Source organism: Oryctolagus cuniculus, chromosome 4, assembly GCF_964237555.1.
Source record: "Oryctolagus cuniculus chromosome 4, mOryCun1.1, whole genome shotgun sequence".
In the NCBI taxonomy this organism is placed as follows: domain Eukaryota; kingdom Metazoa; phylum Chordata; class Mammalia; order Lagomorpha; family Leporidae; genus Oryctolagus; species Oryctolagus cuniculus.
The window spans coordinates 5,556,377-5,574,030 of record NC_091435.1 but is presented as its reverse complement, the minus strand read 5'-3'; positions in this window follow the sequence as shown (position 1 = coordinate 5,574,030).

Genomic DNA, 17,654 nt, shown 5'->3' with positions numbered 1-17,654 from the left:
GGCTTGTCCATGCGAATTAACCCAATACTGAACTACCTGTCTTGTAGGTAAACAGTCCGTGGCCCTGGCTTCCCTGCAGGGTCGCTGTTCTCTCCAGCATCCCAGAACCCAGCAGGCAAAGGGTTATGCAGGCATCTCCTCAGGGGCCTCCTGGACCTGCCCAGGGCCTTGGCCACCGGTTGGCCAGACTGGTGGCTCGGTCTGAATGAAGCTCCTGTCTCAGTGTGACCTGCAAACCAGGAATGTACAGGCGGCTCGACCATACCAGAATCCAGAATTCTGTGGAGAATGGAACAGGAAGATGTTTATTTTGGTGCAAAAATATTTGAAATCCGTGCATGCTTTTCTCATAACGCACGTTTTCCTGAGCGTTTCGAAGGCCCTTTATGTGCGTGAACTTCAACATGTCTTGCACCCAAATAAACATAAATTAATGACTTTTTGCACGCAGCTTTTGAAGTACTCTTGTATTATCTCACTGTCAGTATGAACAAAGTCATTTTTGGCTCTTCCCAACTCAAACGCATGCTTCCAGCAGAGACAATTTGGTTACAGTCTGTTTGCAGACTGCCTGGAGTAGGGGAGGAACACGGTGAGTTTTCCAGACCTTGCGATTCTCCTCTGAGAGGGACTCCCGGGACACAAAGCAGACGATACGAGGGAAACAGAGGTGTGTTAGTGTGCATGAGACGGGACTCGCTCTCCGAGAGCTGGGTGAGAATCCAGGGTACCAGCCTCAGCTGGAACAAAGACGAAGGGGCCGGGCAGGAGGCCAACCAGGAAAAGCGGGTGCAGGGCCCGCGGTTTCCTGTGCAGGTGGCGCGGCGGGCGCGCTGCTCCAGACGCCCAGGCTCACCCTTGCCTCCGGACCGTGCCCTCTCTGCCTCACACTCCCCGCCCCCGACACGTGGGGCTTGTTGGGTCACCTCCTTTAGGGGTCTGCTCAGTGTCCTCTTGTCACAGAGCCCCCCACCCCGGGGCCACGCAGTTTACCATGGGATTCTCTTACAAGGCTAGAGTACCGTGTGGTTACTGCTAGCACCACCCCTACGTGTCTACACCCAAGAGAGGCAGGAGCCGCCACGCACACGGGAATCCCCGGCATCACTGCCGGGACACAACTCAAACGCCGTTCGCGAATGAACACGCGCTGTGCTTACAATGGGCTGCTATTCCGCCACCGTGGGAACGAAGTGCTGACGCGTGCTGTGATATGGTGCTCATGGAGAGAGGCCCTCATGGGGTCCCAGGGACGTGGAGTGTCCCCAGTGAGCAAGTGCAGAGAGACGACAAGCAAGTGAACGCCAGCCTGGGCCTGGGGGCGAGGAGGCAGTGAGAATGACTGCCTGCCGGGTGCTTTCTTGTTGGGGGGTGGGGGGGTGTCCTGGGGCTGGCGCTTCCACCTGCGGCGCCGGCATCCTGTGTGGGTGCTGTTCCTGTCCTGGCTGCTCCACTTCTGATGCAGCTCCCTGCCGCTGCGCCTGGGCAGGCAGTGGAAGAGGACCCTGCACCCTCGTGGGAGACCTGGAGGAAGTTCCTGGCTCCTGGCTTCGGCCTGGCCCAGCCCTGGCCGTTTTGGCTATTTGGAGAGAGAATCAGTGGATGGAAGACCTCTCTCTCTCTCTCTCTCAATAAAATCAATCTTTAAAAAATGCCCTGGAGGTAGACAGTGAGGATGGTTCCAATAATTCTCTTTTAAAAATACTAAAAAAAATTGATTTCCATTATTTAAAAAGGGTGAATTTTTATGAATTCTATTTCAATAAAATAGTTATAAGGAAAATTTGAACTTATTCTTCTGTAAGATCTTTGTGTCCAGGAAGACACTGAAAAAATGGGAGGACTTTGAGAAGTTTGTGGCAAATGGAATGAAAATTTATTTGGGTGCAAAAAGTCTTGAAATCGAAGCATAGATTTTTCAGAGTGCGTTTTCTCAGAACTTCTGGAAGAATCCTCATTCATATGGCTGTCTACATGTGTTTGCCCCCTAATAAACTTGTTTTTTGTTCTATTTTCCACAAACTTTTTGAAGCACCCTTGTCCTAAGGTGACTTGAGCGTATGTGGTTGTAATGTACACGGAGACTCCGTGTTATTCCTTTCAGGTGTGCTGCGAAATCAGTCAACACACTTATGGACTCTTCCTTGATGCTTGGGTCCAGGCCCCGGCGTCCAAGCGCTCGTCTCCACAGGCCTGCTCAGGCTGGCATGACGGAAATGACGGAGGCCGTGAGTGCCTGTGCTTGGGCTTTGGTATTCTGGCCAGCAGGAATCTTGACTAGGGAAAGCGTTTGATATGTGCGGATGTGAGGGTCCACTTGCAGCAGTCTCTATGTTGTACTTCAAGTGCCCGCTCTTTCTCTCTGTCTCTCTCTCTGTCACACACACACACACACACACACACACACACAGGTGCAGGTACCCGTGGTTGGATCTGTCACACACACACACACAGGTGTGGCACACATGGTTGGATCTGTCACACACACACACGCAGGTGCGGGCACCCGTGGTTGGATCTGTCACACACACACGCAGGTGTGGCACACATGGTTGGATCTGTCACACACACACACAGGTGCAGGCACCCGTGGTTGGATCTGTCACACACACACACACAGGTGCAGGCACCCGTGGTTGGATCTGTCACACACACACGCAGGTGCGGGCACCCGTGGTTGGATCTGTCACACACGCACGCAGGTGCGGGCACCCGTGGTTGGATCTGTCACACACGCACGCAGGTGCGGGCACCCGTGGTTGGATCTGTCACACACACACACACACACGCAGGTGTGGCACACATGGTTGGATCTGTCACACACACACACACACACACGGGTGCAGACACACGCAGGTGGGTCTGCCATTCCAGATCCTGAAACGGCACAGCCAGCTTGCTCTTGCAGTCAAGAAAGGAACTTTGGTTCTTAGTTGGTGTCTTTGGCCTCGTGGTTAAGATACTGGTGGAGACGCCCACACCCACATCCCAGTACCCTGATTTCACTCCTGGCTCCAGCTGGGAGGCAGTCGGCGATGGCTCCAGTACCTGGGTCCACACCACCCGCTTGGGAGACCTGGACTGGTTTTCAGGCTCTGGGTGCCAGCCTGACCCCGCGTTGGCTGTTGCAGGCATTTGGGGAAATGAGCCAGCAGATGGGAGTTCTCCTGTCTGTTCAGGCTCTCTGACAAAGAATAACAAATAAAATATTTTAGAGAAATGACTCAGTGAGAGATTTAAAAAATCAGGGCGGCGTTGCTTCCGCAGGCACTGTTTGGTAACCTTTGCTCCCCGCCTTCAGGCTCAGGGCGGCACTTGCACTGGTTTCACTAGGACGGTGAGCCATGGAGCAGTCTCGGCAGCCCTCCTGTTGGCGGCGCGCTGGAGAGTGGGCGTGGAGCAATCTGCTGTGCAGAGACGGTACGGTAGAGATAGAGCAGGAGGGTGTGACGGGCAGTGCCTAAGACACCCCAGCCAGAGCCTGGTTTGGCTTCCCAGGTGATATTTGGGCTGCAGCGGGAGGGGGTCAGGTGGACTCCCTCTTTCAGTCCAACCGCAGGATGGTGATGAATTCCGGGGTGAGTGGGGGTGGGCTCTGTGGGGGTCGTGAGCGTCTCCGTGTGGCCGTCAGGGTTGCGCCCAGGTCAGCCCACGCCTGAAGCGCCCGAGTCGCCTTCCCCAGCCGTGTGCGAGCAGAGCAGGGAGCCGCAGCTGCTGCGGGCGCGCTCCCCCTGCCTGGTCGCTGCTTCTTCCTCCCGCTGCCTCCTCTGCCTTACTCCCTCTCGCCTCCCCCTGCATTTCCCCTTCCCTCCCTCCTCCCTTCCAGCTACCACCTACTGAGTGTCTGCTGTGTGCAGCGCTTTCTCCACAGGCTCCCATTCAGTCACACGACCGGCATTGCTGGCCCTGTTTCACCACCAGGAGACTGACACGCAAACATAGGCTGAAGCTCTCCCAGCAGGGAAGAGCCGCTGCATGCGAAGCTGGCATCGCCAAGGGCTGCTCCACTTCTGATTCAGCTCCCCGCTAGTGCACCTGGGGAAGACTGAGAGACCCAGGTGGGGCTCCAAGGGCTTGGCTTTGGCCTGGCTGAGCCCTGGTGAGTGCAGCCATTTGGGGCAGTGAGACAGCAGGTGGAAGACCTCTCTCTCTCTCTCTCTCTGTCTTTCTCTCTCCCCCTCTCTCTCTCATTCTGCCTTTCAAATAAATAATCCTTTTTTTAAAAATGGGGGAAGCGGCCGGCGCCGTGGCTCACTAGGCTAATCTTCCACCTTGCGCTGCCGGCACACTGGGTTCTAGTCCCAGTCGGGGTGCCGGATTCTGTCCTGGTTGCCCCTCTTCCAGGCCAGCTCTCTGCTATGGCCTGGGAGTGCAGTGGAGGATGGCCCAAGTGCTTGGGCCCTGCACCCCATGGGAGACCAGGAAAAGCACCTGGCTCCTGGCTTCGGATCAGCGCGGTACACCGTAGCGCGCTGGCTGCGGCGGCCATTGGAGGGTGAACCAACGGCAAAGGAAGACCTTTCTCTCTGTCTCTCTCACTGCCCACTCTGCCTGTCACACAGACATACAAAATAATAATGGGGGAAGCTGGGTGTGATTGTGACCAATACACTAACTGGAGATGCTAATAACAGGGGAAGTCGGGTGCGGGAACATGGTGCTGTTTCACAATTTTTGTTTTGTAAATTTCAAACTATTCTAAAATGAAAATTTAAAAATCAGAAGCTCATGCTTCTAACTCATTATTTACTTTTCCAGTGGGTTCATTATGCAGAGAAAAAGCTCTCCATTCCCCGCTTTGTAGGTTTGCAAAACCCCAGGAACGCACCTGCTGTGGGTGGATTTGTATGCCCGTGGATGGGGCCAGCTGAGCCCCCGAGCTCCAGCAAGGCGTGGGCCCTCACACGCTCTGTGCTCCGCGTGGCTGCGCAGAGGCCCAGGTTCTGAGCCTAACTGCTGGTGGGGCTACTCCAGCAATGCCTGACAAGGAATTGATGTCTACAAAAACAAAAGTATTTTTAAAAATGGGGGCTGCCCTGTGGCACAGCAGGTTAAGCTGCCGCCTATGACACTGGCATCCAACATGGGACCTCTGGTTCTGCCCCACTTCTGATCCAGCTCCTTGTAACGTGCCTGGGAAAGCAAAGGAAGAGGACCCAAGTGGGAGACCCGGATGGAGTTCCAGGCTGCTGGCTTCAAGCCACTGTAGCCAGTTGGGGACTGAACCAGTGGGTGGAAGACCTCTGTCTCTCTCCCTTTCTCTCTGTTGCTTTGCCTTTCAAATAAATAAATAGATCTTTAGGAAAAGATTCTGTAATTTTTTTACTGTTACGTATATCAGTGATGCATGTTTCCCTATGGAAGTAACTTGTTTCAGGACTCCCTGGTGGGAAGCTCCCCCAGGACACAGGATCGACACAACACAGGGACGTTTATGGAAAGGCGCAAATGCCACGTCCTCAGGCCACACCCGGAGCCCAGGCCGGGAAGATCCACGCTGGTGTTCCTGGCGCACTCGAGTGTGGTCTGAGGCTCGGCTGCTCTGAGGCCAGGGGGCCCGAAGGTTTCTAACCCAAGAATAAAACCACCAGAAACGCAGGAAGCCGGGGTGCTGAATGGGGCCTGAGACCTGGCGATCTGGTGCTCACGGCAAAGCCCCTCACGGTGTGGCAGTCACAGGGACTCCCCATATCCTGTGCTCGTCCGTGCGCGTTGCAAACACGTGACCCTGACAACGGGTAACGCAGGAGGTGGCTCAGCCTCGCGCTCCCTTTGTCCCTGCAGCTCTGGAGGCGCTGCCTGGTAACCATGGCAACGACACTGCCACCGACCCAAGGCACTGGGGTCCAGAGGCTCATTCCGGCAACAAGGGCTTTTCTGTGCACCAGTGGGCACGGGAACGCTGCTGCCCGTGATGTGGTGGGGGACCAGCCTTCGGCCCGGGGACCCACGGGGCACCAGCGTGCCACTTCCCCCTTCACATGCTTCATTGCTTAAGTGCGGGCGATGGAAGCCCAGGGCAAAGCTGACGCGGGTCCCCGCACCGCCCAGGCCGCCTGGCCTGCACTCTGACCTGGCTTCCTGGACCTGCCTACCAGGTGCGTGGAGCATGTTCCCGCAACAGTCGCACGCACGCCTGGGACTCCGGGAGGGAGGGTTGAAGCCATCGTTTCAAAGGAGTTTGCTTTGAAGTCGCCGCAGTGACTGGGAACGCTGCCCTTCCAGGAGGCAGTGGCTGAGTTGACTCTGTCGTCTGTCCCTCCACGGCGAGTCCTGAGACGTCTCTGGCTCCCGGGCTCCCTGAGGGTGGTTAGAGTCGGCCAGCCGCGTGGACACACTCAGGACAGAATACAGCCCCTTAGTGAAGGGCCGGGGCTGGCAGCCTTGAGTCCGGTTTCACTCTGCGATCTAGAGAAAGCCAGTGTTCATTTGGAGAACTTAGTGCCGGGAGAAAGGGGTCTGGATCCCGCTTCCTTTGGGTCGGTGACAGCAGCTGCTTGGAGGTTTCGAAGGCAAAGTCCTAAGCCTGGCGCTTCGATCTCAGTTCTTATTTTCTGGGTGAAGAATCCAACCTCTTTTGTGGGTGATTCCTTAGTTCTAAGATGAAGCTAAAACCCTCATTCCAGAGCTCGGAACGCCGTGAGAGGAGATGATTCATGTCACACACTCAGCTCCGGGACCGCTCCGCGCTCAGCACGGTTTTCTGGACGGAGTGCTCCACTCAGCGGCTCAGGTAGGGCTCCGCTGTGTGTGTCCGTCTTTGGAAGGCATCGTTCTACACGGATGTGATGCTGGAGGGGTACAGTTAGCCCGTGTTGGCGTGGGTCTGGAGATATTAAAGATATTAGCTGAAACCTCCCAATTTAAAATTTTTACAAATGTATTTGAAAGGCAGAGAGAGAGAGAGAGAGAGAGAGAGAGAGAGATCTATGCCCACAACAGCCGGGGCTGAGGTCAGGAACTGGGAGCCCCATCCAGGTCTCGTATGTAGGTGACCATCTCCCAGCTGGTTGAGCCATCACTGCTGCCTCCTAGGGTTCGCGTTTGCTGGGAGCTGGAATCAGAAGTGGAGCCAGGACCCGACCCAGACACTTCAAATAGGATGCAGGCGTCCCGAGCGGCTTCGCCAAGTGGAGCCAGGACCCGACCCAGACACTTCAAATAGGATGCAGGCGTCCCGAGCGGCTTCGCCAAGTGGAGTCAGGACCTGACCCAGACACTTCAAATAGGATGCAGGTGTCCCGAGCGGCTTCGCCAAGTGGAGTCAGGACCTGACCCAGACACTTCAAATAGGATGCAGGCGTCCCGAGCGGCTTCGCCAAGTGGAGTCAGGACCTGACCCAGACACTTCAAATAGGATGCAGGCGTCCCGAGCGGCTTCGCCAAGTGGAGTCAGGACCTGACCCAGACACTTCAAATAGGATGCAGGTGTCCCGAGCGGCTTCGCCACCGCTGCGCCCGCAGCCCACCCACCCTAAACTTCTGGATGTTAAAGATCGTGATGGGATTTGCTGTGGGGTTGGTGGGCCACTCTGCTTCCTACGCAGCCTGCTCCTCTGGGGCAGTGGGGGGGATGTGGGGGAGACAGGTGCATCTTTCCCAGGTGGGGCAGGTAGCGCACGCGCCTCCGTGTGCTTGCCTGAGGTGAGCAGGCTGAGCAGCTGCCCGCCTGGGGCCTGCCCAGGAGAGTGAGCCAAGGGCGAGGGGTTGCAGACGGGGCCCGGGCGCACCCTGCCTGGCCCCGGGACTTAGAACCGTGGTGCCGATGTCTGACAGCAGGGTGGCCCGGGGCTCTCACTCAAGGCAGAAAGCATTCGAGCGTCTGACTTTGTCTCCCGTGGACGGCTTGGGCTTTGGTTTCTTTTTCTTTCTTTTTTATTTATTCATATGTAGCTCATAAATACCATTTGGAACCTAGGATTTCTTCCCACGGTACCCGCCCTCCCACCCACTCTCCCACCCCTCTTCCCTTCCCTCCCCTGTTTAGTCCAAGAAAGAAAAATAAAGAGAAAAATAAATAAATAAATAAAATGGAAATTGGCTCTGGTTTCTAAAGTCACAAGAGCAGGGCCTGCCAGGGGCTTGTGGTTTCGTGTTTAGGGCTCCAGCGTCCGGGAGAAGGGGCGGGGCCTGCCTCCTGGCTCCTCTACCTTGCAGCTGCCTGATCTTGGGCGATGGCACTGGGTGACCTCAGTGTCACCAAGGAGCCAGGGCGCATCTCAGTGTGGTGTGCGAATTCTCTGAAAACACGCTGCACGTGCCTAGCACGGCCGCAAGTAGGCGTGTGGTCCCTCGTGGTGCGTGGGGGCCTCCGACTGCCCCCGCTCCTGCCTGTAGCCCTGACTCAGGTGAGCTCCCTGTGGGCTGGGCAGGCGGTTGGGGGCTGTGAGATTTTCTCTCTCTCTCTCTCTCTCTCTCTCTCTCTCTCTCTCTCATTTCCTCTCTCTGTGACTCTGTGTCTATCACTTTCTGCCCCTCAGGGGTGTAGCAACAAAGCCATAGGACACAGGCACATGAAACCACACTCCAAAAACAATCAATTAACCATATCCCAGTGTAACGACCATCCAGAGAAGGTCAAGCACGTCCTAGAAGTAAAGGCCCGGACGTGTGGGGTTGTCCATAACCAGGCTCCCGAGGGCAGAATCTGTAAGTCTGACCAGATCCACCGTGACTTCCCATCCACCGTGACTTCCCAGGTGAGGCTTCAGTGGCAGTGGCACCTTTGAAACCATCACACACGAGCAGGCGTGGGCCGTGGTGGCTGCGGCGCCAGCGGGGACGCCAATCCCTGTCTGGGTCCCTCTGATTGGGTTCCCGGCTCTGCTTCCAGGTCCAGCTCCCTGCTGACAAGCATGCCGGGAGGCAGCGGGCGATGGCTCAGGTCATGGGTCCCTGCACTCATGGCAGACCCAGACGGAGTTCTCAGTTCCCGACGTTGCCTGGCCCCGCCCAGGCTGTCTCCAGGTCTGGGGAGGGACCCGGTGGACGGGAGCTGTCTCTCTGTTTCTCAAGTGAAACAGAAATTATATATAAACTTGGTACATGCTTGGGATAACAAAACTACACAGAACAAAATGTCAAAATTCCCTTCTCTCTGGTCTTTCCTCTAGTGGTTAGTGCCCAAGATCAGGCAGCTGCAAGGTAGAGGAGCCAGGAGGCAGGCCCCGCCCCTTCTCCCGGACGCTGGAGCCCTAAACACGAAACCACAAGCCCCTGGCAGGCCCTGCTCTTGTGACTTTAGAAACCAGAGCCAATTTCCATTTTATTTTTTTTCTTTCTCTTTATTTTTCTTTCTTGGACTAAACAGGGGAGGGAAAAGGAAGAGGGGTGGGAGAGTGGGTGGGAGGGCGGGTACCGTGGGAAGAAATATTTAATTATTAAGAAATTATTAGGATAATTAACACCAGTAATGCAAATAGATTTCACTTTTAATAAATTATTCAGCTATTAATATAGTTCTTGCATATTATTTTAGAATTCAAGTATATGTACTTACTATAAGTGAAAAAGCGAGTTATAGACTATATAAGAATATAGTATACCATGATAGTGTATATGTGGGATTATACATAGTTTCTTTTTTTAAAAGATTTATTTGTTTATTTGAAAGGCAGAGTTACAGAGAGGCACAGACAGAGAGAGAGAGAGGTCTTCCATCCGCTGGTTCACTTCCCAATTGGCCTCAACAGCCAAAGCTGTGCCAATCCGGAGCCAGGAGCCAGAAGCCAAACTCCCCAGTTGACCACAACAGCTGGAGCTGCGCTGATCCAAAGCCAGGAACCAGGAGCTTCTTCTGGGTCTCCCATGTGGGTGCAGGGGCCCAAGTACTTGGGCTGTCTCCTGCTGCTTCTCTAGGCAAATTAACAGGGAGCTGGATAGGAAGTGGAGCAGCTGGGACTCCAACCAGCGCTCGTACAGCATGCTGGCACTGCAGGCAGAGGCCTTACCCTCTACGTCACTCTCCAGCCCCAGTTTGTACATTTTTAGTACATTCCTTAGATAACACTGTAGCTGGATCCCAACCCACAGTGTACAAGGGTCTATCGACCATGACTAAATTAAAATCTTTTTCAATGTTGAAAGTAAATAGTATTTGTTATTATTATTTTTGTCTTAATTTCTTTCTGTGTCACTTTGAAAATCCTTTCTTATGCTGGTTGGCCATTTTAATTTCTTCTCTGTGAACTACCTCTTTTAATTTCTGTTTTTCCCCCCTTGGGCGGCTCCTTGCTGATTCATAAGAGCTCCTTTTACAGTGAAGATATAAGCCTTGGTTATTTCCGGCTATGTGTACTGAAAATAGCTTAATTGCTTGGCGTGTGTCTTACGTCTTGGTTCAGCTGTGTTTATTGCTTCTCATGCAGAAGTTCTAAAGGTTGTTTTTTCTCCCCTTCATTTGAGAGGCAGAGATATACAGAGTGCATCTCCCATCCACTGGTTCTCCCTCCAAATGCCCACCACAGCTGGGGCTGGGCCAGGCCAAAGCCTGGAGCCTGGAACTCATGGGTGGCAGCAACCAGAGGACTTGAGCCATCATCCGGGGCCTCTCAGGGTGCACACCAGCGGGAAACTCATCGGGGAGGGAGCCCAGGCACTCTGATATGGGCTTCCCGACCACCAGCCAATGCCCGCCCATCAGCCCCTTTTACACTTTGTGGGATCAGTACAATCTTTAACTTGTAAGGGAGCAGAGCCCTTTCCCAAGGCTGGCCTTGCATGACCTTGGTGCCAGAGTTGGGGTGTTGGACCACTATGGCTGCCAATCTATTTTAGGGCAGGAGGTCTCGCAGGCATCTCTCCGCCCTTCCGGTCAGTTCCGCCAGGCGTGGGTGAGGTCGCTGCAGGCGTTGGCGATGCCGGTCCGCTCCACGTGTTGAGTGCTGTGCCTGGCCTTGTCCCGGTTACAGGGCAAATTCTAGGTGACCCGGCTGCCTGGTGAAAACCCCAAAGGGCAGGTGTAGCAGGGCAGCCTCTCGGATGCCTCCGCTCTCCTTGGGCACCTGGACGAGTGTTCAGGAGACGCCCGGCCCCTCGGTGGTTCCACAGGACTTGCTCTCGAGGGACACAGAATGGGGTTAATGAACTGCACTGGTGTGCACTGGGCGCTGGACAAGCTTGGCCTGGCCTTGAGTTATTCTTTCCGATTGATTGCTTGCTTCAGGTTATAGCAGGTTTCCACGACGGCTCAAATCAGCTTAATGTCTCCAGGTCATTTAATCCAACTGTGTTTGGTTCCTAGGTAGCAGGTGACTTCCAACAGCAAAACTGTGTTTTGTTTTCTCACCGTGTTGGAGAGCAGGGTCGGCCGCACCCTCCGAATCTCCGGGCAGGAGGGGCCCTGTCTCTTCCGGCTTCTCAGCTCAGGCGGCCCTGGCGTGCGGGCCCCCGTGCAGTCTCTCCCTGTCCCCACAGATCCTCCCCTCCTGCAAGGGCACCAGCCATGGGCTTTGCAGGCCTCCTTGAGACAAGGACGCCTCATCTCGCGATCCTTAACCCAGTCACACCCACAAAGACCTCGTCTCTACATTACATCACATTCTGAGGTTCCAAGGGGGACATGAATTTTGGGGTGACATCATTCAATCCACTGCCCCAGCTGTGGCAAATGATCTCAAATACTCAGTCAACTGTAGACGAATTGTCCATGCTTCTGACAGCATCAGCCGTGAGTCGCGGGCAGACAGCTTACTCTGCTGAGACGAGAATGTGAACCAGCGCCACGCGCTCCCAGAGCTGTCTCGAAAGGAAATTCACCACCAACAGAACCTCCCCTAAAACGCAACGCATGCTCACTAGAGCTCTTGGTCCCAGATCCTTGGTCACACCCCATAGACAAGTGGATCCTTCATTGCTTGTGTGACCTTGGCTGAGAGTCCCGGAGTCCTTATCTGAAACGTGGTGATGGCGTCGGGATCTCTTTACTGGGGCTGTGCGTTTGGTGCGGCGTTTGGCCTGTTGTCAGCGCTCAGCGGAGGCCGGGCTGAGACTGTTTTCGCGTGGAGGAGGGAGTGCAGCACAGTGCAGCAGTGAGGAGTGGGCACGTGCCGGAGTCCAGCTCCAGCAGGTCCAGGGGTCCCGAGGGTGTGGGAGGCGTCGGCGACACATGGACGAGGGCCCCACACAGAGAGGAGTCGGCTGGATCTTATTCTCATGACTCCCGCTGGGTGTTACCAACTTCGCCAGCATTGGCAGAGGGCGAGAGGATGTGGCGGTCACGGTGGCTCCCTGTGGCGGTGTGGGATGGCTGCTCATGTCCTCATCCCTGCCAGCTCGCCGGGGCTCTCCCTGTCCTGGGAACCCTGGGCTTCTGTCACCGCTTGCCAAGGGGATGTGACCCCGATGACTCCTCCCGGGGAGCAGCCGTCTGCTCCTGTGTGAGCTCCTGGCTCTGAGGACCCTGGGACGGAGTGGAGTCTGTTCTCACAGCTCCGCACCGCACAGCTGCCCATCCAGCTCCCTGCAGCCCCGCCCTCCTCCTGTAGGACCCCCGCCCCCAGCTCTCCCCTCCGTCCGGGCTCCCCTCTCTGTCCTTTCCCTCCTCCCTGCCCCCGCCTGCCCCCTCTCCTCCCCTCCCCCCACCCGTCTGTGTCTTTCATTCTTACTTCAACCCCAGGGTCAGAGGGCTGAGTCAGTCACACCGTTGGTTCTCGGCACATTTTCAGCACACTGTGTGCGAGGGTCTTCCCTGTTTCAATTCACTTTTTTATTTTTATTTTTTGACAGGCAGAGTGGACAGTGAGAGAGAGAGACAGAGAGAAAGGGCTTCCTTTGCCGTTGGTTCACCCTCCAATGGCCGCTGCGGCCGGTGTACCGCGCTGATCCGATGGCAGGAGCCAGGTGCTTTTCCTGGTCTCCCATGGGGTGCAGGGCCCAAGCACTTGGGCCATCCTCCACTGCACTCCCTGGCCACAGCAGAGAGCTGGCCTGGAAGAGGGGCAACCGGGACAGAATCCGGCGCCCCGACCGGGACTAGAACCCGGTGTGCCGGCGCCGCAAGGCAGAGGATTAGCCTAGTGAGCCGCGGCTCCGGCTCAATTCACTTTTGTTTTACTTGTTTTAGATTTATTTATTTGACAGAGAGAGAGAGAGAGAGACTTGAGAGAGACTTGAGAGAGACAGAGAAAGAGATCTTCCATCCACTGGGTCACTCCCTGAATGGTGGCAGTAACTGGGGCTGGGCCAGGCTCATCAGCAGAGGGGTGATCTGAACTGGAGCAGCCATGACTCGAAGTGGTGCTCCCACGTGGGATGCGGTGCTGCAGGTGGCGGCCTAACCTGTTGTGCCATAAGGCTGGACCCCCTTTAACTTCCTTTTGCAGTAGCAGCAACCATCACCAAAGCTTCCCTCCCCTCCCCTCCCCCTCCCCTCCCCTCTCCCCTCCCCTCCCCTCCCCAAGCCTGTGATTGAGTGTGTGACATTGTTATATGTTCTTGTAAAATGGGTCTCACTCTTTTGTAGTCATTTAAAAACAGGCACAGGTTATCACGCCGTAAATCTGTTTCTCATTTTCTCCAGCAAGTGACCTGTCAAAGATTCATCTCCACGAATGTGCACGTCCCTTCAACCCGCTACTCCCCTATTCCTGGAGGGACGTGTCCCCCATCCTCTGGCCCGGCTCCCTGTCCTGCAAGGGAGCTGCCTGCCGCTTCTGTGATGTGTCCCCACAAGGGGCATGCCAGCGTCTCTGTAGCTGCCTCGCATCTCTGGGCCCTGGGGCTGCAGGGACTGGTTTGTCCATGCCGGGCCAGCCTGTGTTCAAGAATGACTCCTACTTCCCTCCCACCGGCGGGCACAGTTCCAGGGTCCCCACATCCCTGCCAACGCTTGGCGTCAGCCGGCATTTGAATTCGTGCCAGTCATATAGGTGTGAAGTGATTTTCTGCAGTATTAATTTGTGTGTCTCTGACCGCTAACGATTCTGAGTGCTTCTCCCAGTGCTGCCGCCTTTCCCAGCTTGCTCCGCGATAAATTGCTTCTTTCTCTCGTTTTACCAGTAGGACTGCTGGGATTCTCCTGTTGGCTGCAGGGGTTGTCCCCTTCTAAGTTTTTAAAAAGGATTGTTGTTTCTGCATGTGAGAAGTGGATCTCCCATCCACTGGTTCGCCCCACAAGTGCCCATCATGGCTGGGACTCGGCTGAAGCTGAGAGCTGAATCCGGGTCTCCCACGTGGGTGGAAGGAACCCAGGGACTTAAGGCATCACTGCTGCCCCTGGGGAAGCTGGAGTCAGGAGCTGCAGCCAGTGGTGGGACCCAGGGACTCTGATGTGGGATGTGCGTGTCTGCACCACTAGGCCACACGTCCCGTCCCTGGCTCTCCATTCTTATGCCCTGTTGATTTTATGTATTGAAAAATCTCCTTGTCTGTTGTGTAGTATCTTTGTCCTTCATTTCCAGGAAGTCACATTTATTAATGTTTTTGTACACTTGAAGTTTTAAGAAGCCTGCTGCCCTTGTAAATCATAAAGGAATTTTTTTTTTGACAGGCAGAGTGGACAGTAAGAGAGAGAGAGGGGGGAAAGGTCTTCCTTCCGTTGGTTCACCCCCCAAATGGCTGCTGCGGCCAGCGCACTGTGCTGAACTGAAGCCAGGAGCCAGGTGCTTCTCCTGGTCTCCCATGGGGTGCAGGGCCCAAGCACTTGGGCCATCCTCCACTGCACTCCCTGGCCACAGCAGAGAGCTGGCCTGGAAGAGGGGCAACCGGGACAGAATCCGGCGCCCCGACCGGGACTAGAACCCGGTGTGCCGGCGCCGCAGGTGGAGGATTAGCCTAGTGAGCCGCGGCGCCGGCCGAGAAATTCTTTACCGTCTCCTTGTGCTGACTCCGTAGCGTCCCTTCCTCGAGCGGGCGCTGCGTTCGAACAGGACCCACCGTAGTGGTGCACAGGTGGGACGCAGTTGCGATCGCCTTCACCCGCTGACGGTTCCCCCCACCGTCTACCAACCACTGCTTGTCCCTGATGAGGCTTCTGACTGCTTTTCTCCGCGTCAAACCCCCTGGGAGTCAGGGCTTCCTCTGCCTCCTGTTCTCTCTTTGATGTATTCATATGAGATACCTCAAAAAGCTCAGGAAAGAGGGAAATTGTTTTTTAGAAAGCTTTTATTTAATAAACACAAATTTCATAGGTACAACTTTCAGAACACAGCAGTTCTTCCCCCCCACACCTGCCCTCCCACCCCCAAACTGTCCCTCCTCCTGCTCCCTCTCCCATCCCATTCTTCATTAAGATTCACTTTTTTAAAAAAAGATTTTATTTATTTATTTGAGAGGTAGAGTTACAGACAGAAGGAGAAACAGAGAGAGGCCTTCCTTCCGTTAGTTCACTCCCCAAATGGCTGCAACGGCTGGAGCTGGCCTGACGCAGCTTTGGCCCACCCCTGGACCAGAACTGCCCTCTCCCGACCCAGGAGGTGCACATGGGACACACGTGGGACTCTAGGGAGGTGCACACGGGACACAGGCATCGACACTGTGTTCAGGTCCCCGTTGTCTTAACCACATGGAGCTGAAGATGCCACCGCGGTGGAGAGCCGGCTGCGCTTAATCGGGGTGCGACTTTGTCTCTGTGCCCTGCACAGGTGGACTGCCACACACTCCTTGCCTGTGCCCTTAGGGCAGAAGGGGCTGGGGAAAAACACACAGCACCCCTTAAATTCAGGACCATGGACACGGGCGGCCCGTCCAGCCCTGCGGCCAGGCCGTGACACTGTGCCTGCCTGGTCCGTTCGCTTTCTGGGAGTCTCCTCTCTTCTCGGGGTCCCTGTCGCCTGTTCCTAGCCGATGCCCTTGTTTCTTGCCAGAAAGCACAAAAGGGAACATTGCCGAGACGCGTTGTCTGTGCTCCTGGAGTGGACAAATGCACCTGCCTGGGTCTGGGGCCGTCCTTGCTGCCGACTCCGGCACGTGGCTGCGTCTGCCTCCCTCCCTCTGCACCCTCACTTCTGCCGTCCTGTCTCGGTCGGTGCCACGTCTTCTCCCGTCTCTTAAAGCAATGCCAGTGGCTCCCATGCTCCTCCCTGGCTGCCGTCAGCTTCCTTCCTTCCTCTTAGAACAGAGCCTCCCCACCCCCAACACTTGTCCCGACTGCCAGTGCCTAATTCCTTTCCTCTCATCCCATTTTGTGGGTCAACATTTTGTTTTGGGATAATCTTAGAGTAACACAGACGTCGCAGTGGTCATCTCAGTCTGTGTTGAACCCGACCCAGCTGAGCATGGCTTCCTGCGCCTCTCCTTGGCTTTCAGGCCCTCACCTGCAGGGTTTCTCCTGTCTGTCTCGCCAGCTGCCCCTTCGTGGATTGCTCCTCCCCTCCGGGGGTCTCGGTCCAGGGTCTTCTCCTCTTGGTCTACACCCGCTCCCTCTCCTGCACGCACCTGGCTTTCCGTGGGAGTGACATGCACACGACTCACACCTTCTTCATCTCCACTCCCTCCACACCAGAACTCCAGACCCCGGAGTCCCACCTGCTCCCTGTGCTCCCCGTGGGGATGGCTCGTGCACAAAGGGACCAGTCCACAGGACCGCTGGCAGCCTTGCCCCGGGCCTGCCCCCCCACCCCCCGCCAGCCTCATTCTCCGGTTGCTCCGGCCTCTTGCCTGCTTCTGTTTCCCTCCCAGCGCACAGCTCACTGGTCAGGAGCCCAGCAGCTGACCATGTTGTACCGTCTCTCGGGCACCCTCGGTCACCCGTGCTGGTTCACTTCCCAGATGGCCGCAAGGACCAGCGTTGGCCCAGGCTGAATTCCCTGCTTTGCTCTTTGTCATTTGCTTGGAAGGCAATATTATTTTAATTCTCTGTCACGGAGAGATGCAGGGAGATTTGCTGATAGCAGCTTCCATCTGACCTTCTCCACAACGCGAGCTCACGGAGCGCTCGCCCACAGGAGTGAACCAACGTGGGGGTTCTGCTGGCTGTCAAGTGTGTCTGGTGCAGTGATGTATTTGGGGGCGAGGAAACATTCCTGGGTGGTCTTTGGATCCAGAGGATCCACTGGGACCTGGTCCTAATCAAAGGCTCTGTGTTTTTTTTTTTTTTTTTTTTTTTTTTAACCTGATGTCTAGAAGCGTCTACTCTAAGTTGGGGAGGTCATGGCAGTTCCCTGGGGGCCAATGTCATCTCGGACAGCGTCCATTAGCCTTGAAATGCTCAGGAATTTCTTTCTCTGGTGTGTGCTCACTTGAGAAAATGACCACAGATCCACTTGGAGAAGGACCCGGGGAGTCATGTTGCACATACGCCTTGGTGTTGGAGGGTCTTTCCTTGTGGGTCTTCTACCCTCCTTTAGTCAATGGGTCCTGGGACGGGGAATGGCCCAGGTAGAGAAACTGGGCAGGATTGTGAGGTGGCCCAGGTAGAGAAACTGGGCAGGATTGTGACTTGTTACTGTGGTGGCTGCCTCTGACCTTCTGTTTATCTGTCTTGACTTGTTTTGGTTGTATACACTGAGCAATGCTTGCTAGCTGCCCAGCTGTCTTGCTTTTGGCAATGCCAGTCCTATTTACCTCTCTTTTATGTGTCTTGCTTTTCATGCACTCTCAAGAACTCTTTGCCTGCGTATTACAATTTTGTTATGAAATATTCTTGTTTTTGTTTATTTCTAGATGTTTTATGCTTTCAGTTTCATTTTTACCTTGGATATAGGGTTATTTGGGAA